Source organism: Schistocerca piceifrons, chromosome 2, assembly GCF_021461385.2.
Source record: "Schistocerca piceifrons isolate TAMUIC-IGC-003096 chromosome 2, iqSchPice1.1, whole genome shotgun sequence".
Classification (NCBI taxonomy): domain Eukaryota; kingdom Metazoa; phylum Arthropoda; class Insecta; order Orthoptera; family Acrididae; genus Schistocerca; species Schistocerca piceifrons.
Genome location: NC_060139.1, coordinates 758,829,500 through 758,846,071, shown reverse-complemented (window position 1 = coordinate 758,846,071; position 16,572 = coordinate 758,829,500).

Here is a 16,572-nt window from a genome sequence, read left to right as displayed (position 1 = left end):
TGAAGGAAAACAACCTCGGAATAGACTAGGACACTGGGGTTTTCAAAATTATCCACCTTGATATTCAATTTAAGGTAATTAAGACAATCACGAAAAATCCAAAACTGATTAGGTCGAATAAGATTTGGAGGTCTTCCGTCTTGAAAGCGAGTCCAGTGTCTTAACCGTAGTAATATTCACCCGCTAGGAGGACTAACTGCATATCATATGGAACGGAAATGAACTGGGAGCGTTAGTAATGTCATAAAATAGTCCATTAATCCTACAAGAGAAGAAGAAGGAGAAGAGACAAATAAAGCATTTCACAATGGACCTTTTAGGCCCAGAAACAGTCCGCAGACGATTGAACGTAGCAAATGTAGAATCACGGAATCTGTAGATCTTGAAGAGGCTTTTGACAATATCGAGCCGAACAGGACGCCGCAATGTTTTGAAAATGTTTTAAATCATGGAGCTAGATGAAGGCTTCGGAATATTTCTGAAAATAAAATAATCCAAAAAAAATAAGAAACGTAAAGAAAGGATTTACTTTATCACTCTAAACAGATATATTGATTTGTCTCTAGTGCTAGAGACCAAGTACGAAATTATATCGATGTTTAAGTCGCTTTTACTGACACTAAAAACGCATACAAGAGTAGCTATTATATGCCACGTGCTCGAATTTGACTTACGGATAAACAAATGGAAGACAAACATAATGAAGTGCAGTAGAAACTATAATTGTAACACGCTAATAAAACTATAAAAGCATACAGGTAAACGTTAAAGAATTTTGTTGTTAAGAAAGCAAATTTTCATGAGAAAATTAAAGTAAGGAAAACATAAAGAAGCTAATTTTAATGATTAAAATAGTCTTTCTTACTCAAATCTTCTTATTCCTCTTGCTGACACTGCCTTAGAGTAGAAATTTCTAAAAAATTAAATATTTGACACCGTTCGCATACGACGCATTCGTAAGCAGAGGCCATGAGACATTACGCGCTTCTGGTCGTCTTGTAATTTCTTGACGCCTGGTACGAAGACTGACAGCTAATACTTAATAAAATCAGATCGAATGCCATGAGCGTAAATAGACACTACGTCCTTAAATTATTTGAGCACGTCACCGACGACTAATCGCTTGAGACAGTCACAGCCACTATATTTGTAGATGTACCTATGCGGAGGACTGTACAGTGGAAGACATATAAATTTAGTTGTTTGAGAGTCAGATTGAAGTAGATTCATTTAAGGACTGTTAAAGAAGCATAGAGTGCTCAGCCAGCTGGAGGCAGCAGAAGAAGCCTAAAGAAGATCATAAGACGACGGTCGAAACGTCGAGTATCGAAGCAGAAGTTTTAAGAGCAACGTAATGTTGCCTGACACTTGTGACTTCCCTTTCACATTAAGAATTAACCCCGAAGTGCCGCAGTTATGTCGTAGTGAACAGTGACGCTACTCTCAGCCAACAGCATCACACCCACATACATATTAAACCCGGCTTCTGTAAAGCCAGATATTCATAACATTCATTTATTCAGTAAAACAAATACTCAACTTCAGGATATCATTTTACAATAGTCCTAGGCTGTTCCAGTCCAATCGGTGGACACTACTTCTTTACCGTGTAGACACTGCGACTGACTGCTACTATGACTGGAACCCGACTGGTTCTCGCTGGAATTCTACACGAGCTGGAACTCCGACTGTGTCTCTCTGGAACTCTGCATTAACTTCGTCGGATAAGATGCGGAGCACGGCTTGCATCGATGTGTACAGTAATACGAAGCTACGGACTATTTTACCCGCGTCATTCATGACATGAGACACAGTTCCCGCTTTGTTAGTGACCTATGTAGAAGATCGCTAAAATTTTCTAGTGGTCTCCCTCCGCCTAGCGAGAAGGCTACCCGGGTAACTTGTGATGTTGTATGGAGGTCTAGCTTGCAGGAATTGCGACTCGTGGTCACAACAATAATACCAAGAAGATTTTGTCTCGAGTAACAGCGGAAACGAAGGCCTGCAGATTTAGACTAAAGAAGTATAATTCATCCACAAAGAGGCTCACCTACAAAATACTTATATTTGAGTGTTGTTCGTCAGTATGAAACTCTTCTCAAATCGGATTCACCCAAGAAAGAAAATTCAGAGAAGAGCTTCACGATTCGTCACAAGTGTCCTGGCTAATATGTGAGCTTTTTTTATGTAGATCTTCTGACTGCCTTGATACAGAACATCCTCTCCTGTGCCGATCTCTTCGTCTCAGAGCATCACTTATACCCAATGTGTATAATATACTCTTACATCCGCTATTACATAGCACGGTGTACGACCACTGGTGGATTAAAGATGATGATGGTAATGTAGATGTAGCAGCGCTTCACTTAACTAAACTGAACTAATCATACGTCTCACTGGGAAGGGTGTGGATGGAATATTCATTCGAAAATTAATGTTACGTTACACAGTAGATAAAGAAAACATTCAATGACGTGACGTCAAAGGCAAAACGAAAAGAAAGTAGTCTACTTACCAACTCGAAACTGGGGAATATAAGGAAGTTATTTAAAGTAAGGAAAGAATGACGAGGCATGTCTCAAGACAATAAGATTAATTATTTTACTTGTGGTGAAAATAATGGAATATATAAGTGATAGCAAATAGTTTGTTAGTTCCATGCTTCATTGATCATTTCTACAAATAATCCTAATGTTGTGGAATGAATGATTTTGCATTTACATTATACAATCATACGTAGATATGCGTACATGGGGACATTCAAGGAGGGGTTTCGTATGTCAGTCGATAAAAACGGAAACTTTATAGGATCCCTTTGCTGTCCATCTGTGAAAACCACTTTTCCTCAGGAGAAGATAGAGGTATCAAGTTGAAATTAACGTCAAATACTAAGTTTTTCATTGTCGTGGGATCTCAAGAAATTTTTCAATCACGACCTGTCTCCTCTTACAGAGGACATATTTTATTGACGCCAACATACATAGGAATAAATGATTATTCTGATAAAATAAGTAAAACCACAGCTCGTACATAAAGATTTAAGTGTTCTCTTTACTCAAGGGTTGTTAAGGAAGTGGAACGGTAGAGAAATAGTCTAATAGCGGTTCGAAGAACCAGCTCCAATGCACTTAAGTATGAATTGCAGAGCATGCATGTAGACGAAACTTCCTGGCAAATTAAAACTGTGTGCCGGACCGAGACTCGAACTCGGTGCCCTAGTTCGAGTCTCGGTCGAACACATAGTTTTAATCTGCCATGAAGTTTCATATCAGCGCACACTACGCTGCAGAGTGAAAATCTCATTCAGTCATGTAAATGTAGATGTCCAGAGTCATTTGGCGGTGTAATATATTTAAGCTCCAAAGTCAGTGTAATCAAAAATGAGAAGATATGTCCATTTATGTCTTATATACTGATACTCGCAAAGTCCCTAAGCAAAACCTATGGTTTTTTAAAATATAAATGTAAGTTATTAACTCCTCTGCAGCACCGCTTATTACAAATAGAAATTCCTTCAACGGAACAGAAGGAGGTTTTGAGAAAATACTCTTTCATTTTGTTTTCAACTTTATAGTCTGACAGGCGTTTTGTACCGGTGGGTAGACGATCATAATTTTTGGTGGCAGCATTGTGTAAGCCTTTTTGTGCTAAATATAACCTCAACGCCCAGCAATGAATGTCATTTTTTCTTCTGGTATGGTAATAAGCACATCATTGTTCTGTTTGAATTGCACTGGATTATCTACAACAAATTGTGAAAGGAAATAAATATGCTGTGAGCAGCTGCCCAAATACGTAACTACTTAAACAGACCTGAACAAAATGACCACGGATGAGTACCATATATTATTCTCAGAGCGCGGTTTTGAACAATGAATGCTTTTTATTGAATGTGAGTTACCCCAGAACATTACTGAATGAAAATACGCGAAATATGTCAACTTACTGATTTGTTTCTCACTAAGATTTGCAAAAATTCAATGCATGAATGTTGTTTTAGGTTTTTCAAAAGTTTTTTCCGGTTTAAATGTTCATCAATATGGACAACTAAATATTTTGAAGTTTCCACCCTAATTAGTATTTCGCCACCACTCGTTACATTTTTCACTGGTATAATGTGAATAAACTGTAGCCTAATCGAAAGAGCCGGTGGTGCATCTGCTTCAAGTGGTTTAGGAAATTCAAGTCTAATCAGAAAGCGGTACTATCAGGTACGAATCTGAAGTACTGCCTTGAACACAACACCATCTTGTACAGTAGTTGTAGAAAAGCTTCTTCTAGCTCATAATTTTAATTGATATCGGCCAATGCGGAACCCGTGCATTTTCGTCTCAAATACTGCGTATTTTTTATCCTTGAATCCCCATAAATAGAATGTTTGCAACCGTATATCTCGTAAAATGGGTTTCACTAATCACTTTCTTCGTGCGAGAGATAAAGTGTATTTGTTACACTGTGATACTAGAGATCATTCAGTCACATCTAGAGCCACTCAGGTTCTTTAACAGCTCTAACTACATTCACTGTGGCGTTTTTTTTCTTTATTGAGTTTCGATTCCCCCCTAAGGGAAGCGGGCTGGCAGCAGCTTAGTACGCCGCTCTTCAGCCTACAGAATTCGTTTAAAAAAATGAAGATAGTAAGTAATAAAAGCAGGCGATAAAATCGGTGACTTAAATGATAAAATGGCGGAAAATTTTGGAACTTAAAACTTAAAACAAAGGTTTGATGATGCTAATAAAATACACAGGAAGCAAACAGGTAAAATAATAGACAGACAATTAAAAAACACGGCGACATTCTGGTTTCTGTTCGCAAGAGATATAAAATTCACGCCCAGCAACAGCACGATTTCTGTTCGAACACATTGAAAAGACGCATAACACTGAACACTCACTTGAACACTGCACTAAAAAGTTGGCACAAATATGACATATCACAGCCAAGGGCAGACGGGGGGTCACTATGGCGTTTTTCTGCATTTTGCACTTGATCCAGCTCCGCTTTACCTTTCAAGAACTGTTTGCTCAACACGTAAAACTCAATCTGATTCCTTGTGCACGTAGCGAACAAAGTTGACTATTTCGTATGACACGAACATAGAGTAATTGTGTGGTCAATAGCTTCGTAACTAGGGTTTCTAAGCTAGTAGGTTCTACCATCAGCATTGATATCGTACTAGCAACGCCATCGCTCGGCCATCCCGGGAACTAATCATACGTCTCCCTGGAAAGGATGCGGATGGAATATTCATTGATTTCATTTAAGGAAACAGCCCAGCTTTGCCATGAAGCAAGTTATGTAAACCGTAAACCATACAGGCAGATAAACAATTAAATTTGAGAGGCGAAATTCTGCAAGTAACGAACAGTACACTGTCAGCTGCAAAACTGAAGCGCGTTTGATGTTCTGATATTATTCGTTGTGCTCCAGTATCAGTGCCAAATTGATCTGTCATTTTCACGTCAGTTCGACGAACAGACACGGTCTCAACTTTCGCCGCATAATTGACAGTGGCTAATTTCTCCTGTCAGTTTTTTCGCGAGTCCGTCCTAACAAATAACTTTTATTTATACGAAAAAATGGTCAATTACGCGCGACCGTTTACTTCAATTATCTGTTCTGCGTTTCGAGTTTGAAATTTTCTCGACATATGATTTTACATTATTTACAACAATGCGTAAAAAACATGACAGTACAAATGCTTTAATTACCTAAATTTGAGGTACGTCAACCACTGGTAAAGAAAACAGAAGTAATTTGCAGTATTGACCAACAAATCCGCCCCCTCCACCACCCCACTTTAATTAATTTACGTTAACGAAAGAAATATTCACAGATACGTTTCCATACAAGTGAACTGAACTGTAAATAAACACTTAGGACAATGCCAGTAGAGCCAGAAACTTGTACACTGTTCTCTGTAACGACACCAACAAAAGAAAAAGTCTCGATACTTTTCATGTAAAATTCTCTGTGAAATTTAGTAGAATACCTATCAAAATTTTGCAGCTTACGATGAGATTGTGTGCAGCCTAGCACTGTAAAGTGGTTGCTGGTAATAGTAAAGACAACTGCTCTAACCACGCTGAGAGCGTACCTTTCTTCCACCGTTATCAGTCTATCCCGTTAACAAGACTTACAATGAATCTAATCCTATCGGAACTTGTACCCAGTTAATGAATTTTACGGCAGCAACTAAATTCAAGCCACATGAAAATTTGTTATCAAACGTAAATTATGTAATCATGTTTGCGAAAGTTTCATTAATTTTCCTAGTTAACTGGCACAGTTTTTCCGTAAATATAAGTTTCATTTCAATGTCGATATAGTTTTAAAGCTTTGATCTTACACGTTGAAAATTAGTTGAAAAATAATCAATAGAAAATACTCTGAAAACAATTATATTTCATTTTGCTATTTCTATCGTTCAGTTTTGAATGCAGATATCCATATGTAACTGATATCACAACATAACAGGTAATTTCTAATTTTTATAGTTACAGATTTTGTAACCTTTGTTATTCTTCACGGAAATAGATATCGTACTAAAACACAATACAAAATAAGTTTGTTAAACAGACTAGGAAACGGAAGTTATACAGGTATAGCTCATTTCATTCATGACAGTACTAGAATATTCTAAAAAGAATTCTTCTTCTTATTTCTTGGCTCTACAGCTCATGATGAGCCTTGGCCTCTTCAACAATTTTCTTCCATCTCTCTCGGTCCTTTGCCAATACCCTCCAGTTTCTATAGCCCATCTTCGATTACTCCATCTTCCCATCTGGCTCTTGGTCGACCACGTCCTCTCTCCCCTCCTGGCTTTCCTTGTAATATTCTTTTTGGTACTTCTGTGTCATTCATACGAGCCACATGTCCCGCCCGCCTCAGTCTGGATGACTTCACTATCCTTCTGATGGATTGGTCTTTGTATATGGTATACAACTCATGGTTGTATCTCCTCCTCCATCTTCCTCTCTCACATATTGGACCGATAATTCGTCTAAGTACTTTCTTTCAAATGCATCCAGTGTTTCAATATCTTTAGCTGTTAATGTCCAGGCTACAGAGGCATATGTAAGCACTGGTCGTATAAGTGATTTATACATAGTTAATTTCGTGGTACGAGTCAGGAGCCTTGAGGACAGAAGTCTTGTTAGGGCAAAATAGGCTCTGTTGGCCAGTATTAATCTCTGCTTAATTTCAAAGGAGGTATCATTTAGATGTGTAACTGTCGATCCCAGATACTCTCAAATGTATAATTGCCCATTGTTATTACATTTGGCATATTTTCTCTATGTGCTTTTCCAGCTGCCATATATTTTGTTTTTTGTTCATTAATAATTAACCCCATGTTCCTACTGGCCTGTTCAAGAGCTGTAAATGTCTCTTCCATTGCTTTTTGGGTTCTTGCTATTATATCTATGTCATCTGCGTAGGCCAGTATCTGCACCGCTTTATAGAAGATCGTTTTCTGGAAAGAATTACTTGTCTTCTATTATACCTTTTTGGGGTCAATTGCGTCAGATCGTATTGAGTCTGATATTAGTTTTTGAACTGATTTCATTCATTTTCTTTTTTTGCATGGGACTATCTTTGGAATTGTGACATAGACAAACAAAAGGCCTGTAAACGTTCTGTGAGATATTTACTTGTGACAACTAAAAATTATCTTTGAAATGTTACTTGTAATGATGAATAAACCAAGATATATAACTTCAAAAATTTCACACGCGTCCTGAGTTACTGGAGGACCCTGGATCTGGAGATAACGCACCACTTTTTTCCAAACTAATTACTGAAGCCACACAAAAACTAAGTAAATTTTACACAGTTAAAGATGTGTGTATGTCGCATTTTCTCCTGAACCTACAAAAATATTGCTGTAAACTGTTTTAGTTCAGTAGCAATATTATTTGCCTATAATAAGGGAAGTGCGTCATAGCATGCACGCTAAATCTGAACGACTTCCAAATTAGAATAATTCTGTATATCTTCCGTATTTCCAACAAGTTCGCTGAATCCTGTTGCAACCTCGAGGTCAAATACAATCCGCAGAAGCGATAGATCAGCAAAACTGACACTTTTTTCTCATGAAAATTTATTTATATTTTACCTAAACTCGCCAAACGAAGTAATAGTCGTCCCCTTAAAATAGCACACCACTTGGGAGCATTATAGGCCGAGTAGAGCTGGTACGTGACTTTCAACCGCTGATGTCAATCATAGGAGTGATGTATTGTGTATCTCCCAGTCGTTTGCGTTGAATTAGGAAAGTAAGAATGGTCGAAGAGGAGACGTGGCAGAAAGTGAGAAAGGAGCTATCACCTTTGGATGTGCTCGTAAGGACACCGTGCATTACATTGCCCGATTTCTCGGTGTATCAAAGAGGACTGTGCAGTATGCCCACAATGAATGGTACACCGCAGGCAGGCATGTAACACAGCGTAACAACAATGATCGTAAGAGATGTCAGCTGACAGGGACTGGAGACCAATCTTACGCCTTGTCAAAGATAATCGGTTTCAAACCCGACAAGAATTGCCGCTGTCAGTGACTGCAGGTCCATCATCAACAGCTACCGAGAGAATATTGGGACAAGACCCGCTTGCAGTGGATATTCGAGGTCTGCTACCTCGCAGAAGGCATTGGTCAAAACATCACATGAAGCTAAACGTTTTCAGTGAGTCAAACAATACAAAACCTTGGCGGTAGCTGACTGAACGCATGTAGTGTCGTCCAACGAGTCGCAATTTTGCCCCTTTTTAATCAGTGCGAGGAGGAAAATGCGTTTCTCGTATCATCACTTGGGCTCACTCTTTCAGGTTGTACTGATCATGAAGCAGGAATTCGGTGATCAAGTATTGTTTTGCCTTCTACATCTCCATGATCAGAGGTAGGGGCACTAATCTATCTGATGTGAAGATCATATGTAAAGTGGAAAACATGCAACCCTCAGCGGGTTTTTTCACCGTGTCAGCATACATAATAACTCACTGAGCAACGTGGAACAGTGGTTAACACACTGGACTCGCATTCGGGAGGACGACGGTTCAATCCCACGTCCGGCCATCCTGATTTAGGTTTTCCGTGATTTCCCTAAATAACTCTAGGCAAATGCGAGGATGGTTCCTTTGAAAGGGCACGGCCGACTTCCTTCACCGTCCTTCCCTCATCCGATGAGACCGATGACCTCGCTGTTTGGTCTTTTCCCCCCAAACAACCCACCCCAACCCCATAAGACCTCAATAGTTACGCTAACGCAATCACAAGTAACTTCGCCCGCAGTGATGTGTAGAAAACATCATACTAAGTAGCGGGTGGTTATGATTAAACTGACGGTGTTCCGAGTACCGTAGTGCAGGCTGTATTCATCGCATGTTGCTGAAACATCGTAGGTACACACATCAAAAGTATCCGAACACTGGCCGAAAATGACTTACAAGTTCGTGGCGCCCTCTGTCGGTAATGCTGGAATTCAGTATGGAGTTGGCCCACCCTTAGCCTTGATGACAGCTTCCACTCTCGCAGGCATACATTCAATCAGGTAGTGGAAGGTTTCTTGGGGAATGGCAGCACATTCTTGACGGAGTGGTGCACTGAGGAGAGGTATCGATGTCGGCGTTCGAAAACATCCCAAAGGTGTTGTATAGGATTCAGGTCAGGACTCTGAGCAGGCCAGTCCATTACAGGGATGTTATTGTCGTGTTACCACTCCGCCACAGGCCGTGCATTATGAACAGGTGCTCGGTCGTGTTGAAAGATACAATCGCCATCCCCAAATTGCTCTTCAACAGTGGGAAACAAGGTGCTTAAAGCCTGTCCTGTGATACTGCCACGCAAAACAACAAGGGGTGCAAGCCCCCTCCATGAAAACCACGACCACACCACAACCCCACCGCCTCCGAATTTTGCTGTTGGCACTACACACGCTGGCAGATGACGTTCACCGGGCATTCACCACACCCACACCCTGCCGTCGGGTCGCCACACTGTGTCCCATAATTCGTCACTCCACACAACGTTTTTCCACTGTTCAATTGTCCAATGTTTACGCTCGTTACACCAAGCGAGGTGTAGTTTGGCATTTACCCACGTGATGTGTGGCTTATGAGCAGCCGCTCGACCATGAAATCCAAGTTTTCTCACCTTCCGCCTGACTGTCATAGTACTGCCCATTGGATCTTGATGCAGTTTGGAATTTCTGTGTGATGGTCTGGATAGATGTCACATTACGACCCTCTTCAACTGTCGGCGGTCTCTGTCAGTCAACAGACGATGTCGCTCTGTACGCTTTTGTGCTGTACGTGTCCCTTCACGTTTCCACTTCACTATCACATCCGAAACAGTGGACCTAGCGATATTTAGTATTGTGGAAATCTCGCGTACAGACGTATCACACAAGTGACATCCAGTCACCTGACCACGTTCGAAGTCCGTGAGTTCTACGGAGCGTCCCATTCTGCTCTCTCACGATGTCTAATAACTACTGAGGTCGCTGATATGGAGTACCTGGCAGTAGATGGCAGCACAATGCACCTAATATGATAAATGTATGTTTTTGGTGGTGTCCGGATACTTTTGATCACTTAGCGTATGTTCATTAATCGGTATGCTCGTGAAGTACTTTCTGCCACCAGGTGAAAATATAGCGCTGTAAGCAGTGAGAATGTGATGTGGATACGGAAAAGGGAGGAACGGTCGCGCACCTGATAATATGGTCTCCAGACTCAGCAACCTACTGCATCCATAACATGGCATCGTCGACAATTGCTCGCAGCAGAACGATATGTCGTCCTTCAGATCAGGTAGAGTCCGGATACACCCTTGCCGGACACTCTTTCTCAGATATCCCCACAACATGGAATTAGGTCAGGTGATCGGTGGGGTAACATGTATTAAAACTGCCTAGAGATGATGCGGTCGTTACGGAAGAATTCTAGATCAAATGTTTTACCTCGAAATCAACATGTAGTGTCGCCCATCTTGCATGAAAATGAAATGTGATTTGGCTGCAAGGAGGTCCTTATGAAGTGCGGAGGTCACTGTACACCCAATAAGCCTGCGAGGTGTCATCTGCTCGAAGAAAAACGGACCGAGAATGAAGGAGCTCGTGAAACCGCACCACACGGTCACTTAAGCTGAGTGCAGTGGATGTCCCTGCACAACATGTGGCGAAATGGAACCCTACATGCGGCAGTTCTGTGTAGACACCGGGCTGAGTAAAATGTTCCTCGTCCGTCCGAAGAATATTCCCCAGGCCACGTCATCCATTTCCACGGGTGCCAAGAAACGAAGGGCAAAGTCACGGCTTTGTAGCCTATCCTGGGGCTTCATTTGGTGCACATTCTGAATGTTGTAGGGATACTGGTCTAAAATTCGTTGCAAAATCTTTTGAACTGTTGACCAGGGGAGAGACATTTCCCGTCACACAGCTCGAGCAATGACTTCAGTGCTTCATGTGTGTATTGCACTGTCGGTTATAGCTTTAGGAATTTCATTTGAACTGTCATGGGAAAGGGCCGCCTCCCTCTCCCGACTGCACCATCTACTTCGCCTGTTTCTTCAGATTTCTTGATCATATTCTTTAGCCCATTTATTGATGTGGGGCCACTTCGCAGCTGTTTCTGTCGGCAGTATCATCGCAATGCAGCACTGCTACTGCTGCCGTTATCTTAAAACAAGTTTACCAGAAATGTACGATCATTCTTCTCAATAGCCATTGTCTTTCGTACGGAAAACTTCAACCTTATTAGCCCTTTACACCAACAGTCACGTCAACAAAGAAATCAACACGCGTCATCAAGCGACAAACAGCATACTGACTTTAAAACAGGAAACAGTTCACGTTCTGACTGCTTACAGCGCCATATATACAACTGGTAGCAGAAAACGGAACGATTATTTTTTCAGTATATTCCGCTAGCGCACCGATTATTGAACATAACTACGACGTTTCAGCGTCCTGCGATGTATACAACCCGCACTACAGCACTCGAAACGCCGTCACTTTAGTGATAACCGCTCGGTGCATGACTACTACCGTGATAAAGCTTGATAATGATCAAGGAGGTGAAATCATCTAATTTCTAAATAATAAAATAAAGTATATACTTCAAAACGAAGAAAAATGACTTCCTTTAAGAGACCATATTTTCCTTTCTTCCAAAAACGTCGTTAATATTCTAGTTCTAGGATGAAGCACTTCAGTATTTTGACTGCTGTTGGCCAAAGTATGGTATTTACGAGGTTCTTTGCACAGTTGTCACGGGTTTCACACGATCGCTTCGTCCCAAAATGGTAATCATTTATTTCCTTCGTTTTTGTTCCCAATATTGTGGCGCTTCCTGTTTAACTGCATTCTTCTCTTTGCATAAGAATGAATATTCTGCGTCCACCCGCTGGTTAATTGTGTTTATTTCGTACTCATCAAGTTGCTTCGGACCGCCGCAGATTCGAAAAAATCTGATGCTTGTGACATCAGTTTCCGTGCATATCATATACGGTGATAGATATTTCGAGTAATCATTTTTTGCAATAGTCTTCGTAAACAAAATTGATGGCTCTATGTCTCGGGCTGTAAACAGCATCCTGTGCAATCTGTTTGAGTAGGAAAGCGTTATTTCCATGAATTCCTGGTTGCTTAACTGAACAGATGATGGGACGTATAAGACTAACAGCGCACGTTCCCGCATTGAAGTCGGAGGAGAACATTTTGAGTATCATCCGCAGTCAGAAGACGTTGTTGCAGAATTACAATGGTTGTAATATTTAATCTATGTATATTGTACTAAAGGTTAAAAATGTCTGTATTACATGCTTTGCGCTGTTCCATACCATTATTTTTTGGGCTTCTCTAGCAAAAAAAAAAAAAAAAAAAAAGTAAAGGTAAAGCAGTTACAGAGATTCAGGTCGAAGCAGAACGTGTGGAAAAAAAATAATAAATAGGAAGTATGACTAGGCTCACACGCAGTCCTACTTGGTAGCCAAATAAAATGAGTAATAGATTGCAGCAGCAAGAAATATCTCCATGCTCAGCCCTGACGCATCTTACACAACAACCTGCTGTCAAGAGGAAGGACCTACAAGGAATTCTGACAGCTCTTTCCAGTCAACTTCTGTGAATTGCTGGCATCAGTATAGTCCATACGCCACTAAACGGACAGTATACCTACCTTATCTTGCAGTGTACGGCATAATGTATGAACACCAGTATTAAGAACATTTCTGGGGCAGAACACAGAAAATTTTATCAATATGTAAGGCACATCACTTCACTAAAAGGCAGCTCTCTATTATCACTTCATATTTCCAACGTCATACAACAGTATACGACTTACTGAAAAGAGGTGAATACCAATTTTCGTACGTCACGCACAAAGAGCTGTGATATGTAGTAATAAGTAATTTGATCTTAGATTTAGCACATAGTTTTTTAAATACAAGCCTACCTAACGAGATATATAGACCAAGAAAAGCTTTCTATCTTCATTTTCTCCCTAAAACGTTTTAATATAATCTGTTATAGTCTTTCCTCATCTCTGTGCAACGTTTGTGCAGACATTAATCTCGTCATCGTAAGATGGCATGGTACGACGTAACGGTTATCTGTAGAGATATCATACGATTTCTGCTATTGTAATCAGGAGCAGGAGCCAGTTAAGAAAATGAGGGTACCTTTTGCCTTGCGGTTGAAGAGTGCCATAATTTTATTTCCAGCTCAGTGAATTGTGTCCGTCAACGACCTTTTTAGTATGCCAAACGATTTTTTATCCATTAGTATATTTTCTTTGATTTCATTAGCACAATACATTGGGCATGTTGTGAACTCATTTCGGGATTGACCATACAGGTTAGATAATGTATCCAAGCTCCAAGCTGGATTCTTTAAATTACAATATTTATATCTGGAAATAGGAATACGTTAACACAGTCATCAAAAGCTAGCATTCTTCAGTGGATCTGATATACTCCTGCTAAAGATGAATTCCGTCCATAGAAGCAGGTAAAACAACGTAAAAAATTACCTCGCAGAACACTTACCTTTTATGTTAGTTAACCAAATATATCCTGAAATACCACTTAAACTCAGGGATATAGTAGAACCTAGCCTCATTTCATGTTTAAGATAGAGCTACGTTATCCAGTAAAAAGTATATTAAGTGAGTGATAAGTCCCTGTTACTTATCGCTTTTCTGCACTACTTTGTGATCAATCAAACTTTTCTGTGCTACAAAGGGGTGTTCAAGTTGGAAGACATTCTGGCCGCGTTACAATACCGACCTGAGGTCATAGTTAACCTGCAGAGATCAATAAAATTGTTATTGAAGCTCACGTGCTTATTTTATTGGAACGATGCTAGAAGATTTTATGAAGATAACTTGTTGACTATTGAAATACTCAACGAGAAGAACTTTAATTAATATAAGCACCTTTATTTGGAAATCAAGATGGGCACAACCTAAAGGGATTTTCGTCCCTCAAAGCCAGTGCGATAAAATCACTCCAAGCGCAATTAAATTCAGCTCCTTTTTCGTATAGGTATTTAAAACGCTCTATTTACATCTACAAGATAAAATATTTTGTCTTTGTCACCTATGATTCGTGTACGATGAATAGACTAATGTCACACAGGAAGCATGAGAGCATTGACATTCGAAAAGAGCAAATGCCAGGAATTTAGTACCTTCCCAACAGATACATTTACTATTTGAATGATGATGAAGTAATGTTCTCCCATTATTGTAACAATTAATTGGTAAAATGTATTAAAAACGTAACAGGAAGCGGTAATTACTTAACTTCTTTCTGCCATGTTGGCTTTTAAGCCAACAGAAGGAGAAAAGTAGCAGATTACGACAAGTATTTTGTTTTTAAAGCAGTTTTTTTCTGTGTCCTTTGGCGACCAGCAGAAACCATTACAAATCCTTTCCCTTTGTCTAAAACAGGACACGAAATTCTTTAAATACGAATGGACGCCCAGAGAACTTACTGAGACAATAATATTCTAGTACAATTCCTCCCTAAATTCCTTAGAAATTCCACTTAGAAGCCATTAATAGAATATGGACCATTTTGCGATGTACAACACTTGTCACCGCCGGTTGGTACAAAAAATCTGCATAATTAAGGGTATCCGAACTGTGAGCAGATACAGGACATGTAGAATCGCAGAGTGCAAAGTAATATGAAATCTGTTCTACGGATGCTCAGTTACTCATTTAATTCTTTTTATATTTGTTTTTCTTACGTATGTACTAATATCTCTTTGTAAATAGTACTGGAGGGATGCGGGAGGGGGGATGGGTGGGGAGGGGGTAAATATTGTAGGAGGACACCAAGAAACGAATAAAGTAAGCAGATTCAAATGGACGTAGGTTGCAGCAGTTATTGGAGAGGGCTGCGCAGGACAGAGTAGCGTGGAGAACTGCATCACACTGGTCTTCGGACTCGGGACCCAACAACAACAAAAGCGTAAAAGAGGTAAGCACCGGATTACTACGCAATGGGATTACGGACATGTAAAGCATTAACTGCCTAGATGATGATTTGATAATCTTCGTGCTTTAACTAGGCATGGTCCTACTGAATTTGTTCGTCTTTTTTCACCAATGAAGCCGTTCACCCAGTCATTTATTGAGCGGAAGGGACATTTCACTCCTTATCTTGATATTTTGAGCGCACACGTAACACAGCGAATGGATTTAGTCCCTACGAGTACGAAAGAAAACCCTTTAGGCCAACTGGGGATCGAATGCGGGATAAATAGTCTCAAACTTTGCTACTGACTCACCAAACCAACAACTGTTATTGTTTTCAGCCAGCATGCCTGAGCATTCACCTATTCACTTCTTACACTGTCATGAGATTGATGTCTATCTGATCTGTCTATCTGTGTCTATACTGGCCTGCCAAAGCTGCAACATCGTTCTAATACCAAACCAGAATATGTCGAAGAGACGTATGCAACAGACGAGCTATTCAGTACTGAACAGCAATACATGAAATTAATTCATTAATTGTGACTCGATACGGTTATGGAAGGAAATAGGGACCTAATGGCCCGTCGAAGTCACCAGAGATGATCGACATTGTGCAAAACCTATTGTTTTCATCGTTGTTACTTCACACAGTCACAGTTGACCTAAACCCAAAAATATCTCCTGTCTAACGCAATAATTAACTTGGCAGTGGGTTAAGCAACAGAGGGGAAGATTTTTGGAACAAGATGACAATATCTCAGACGTATTATCAAAGAGAATGAGTGTGTTTAGACTAACAGAAGAGAAAGAGGGTGGCATTAAACAAGCGAAAAGTCTCGTACCTATCAAAAATAAAAAGGAATTATTTTATCAAAAAAATAAGAAGAAGAAGAATTCAGCAACTCTGTAGAGTTGTAATCACAAGAACAATAGACGGTACAAAATGTCACAACTTCGTTGAATGAACAGTTTCTGTAGCCATTACTAGTATTGGGCCAAAGTCTATTTCAAGATGGCTGCTTGTTTACACATCGTCTCGTAAGTCAATATATATCGCATAAAGCAATCTTCGTTCACCATTTACAACAT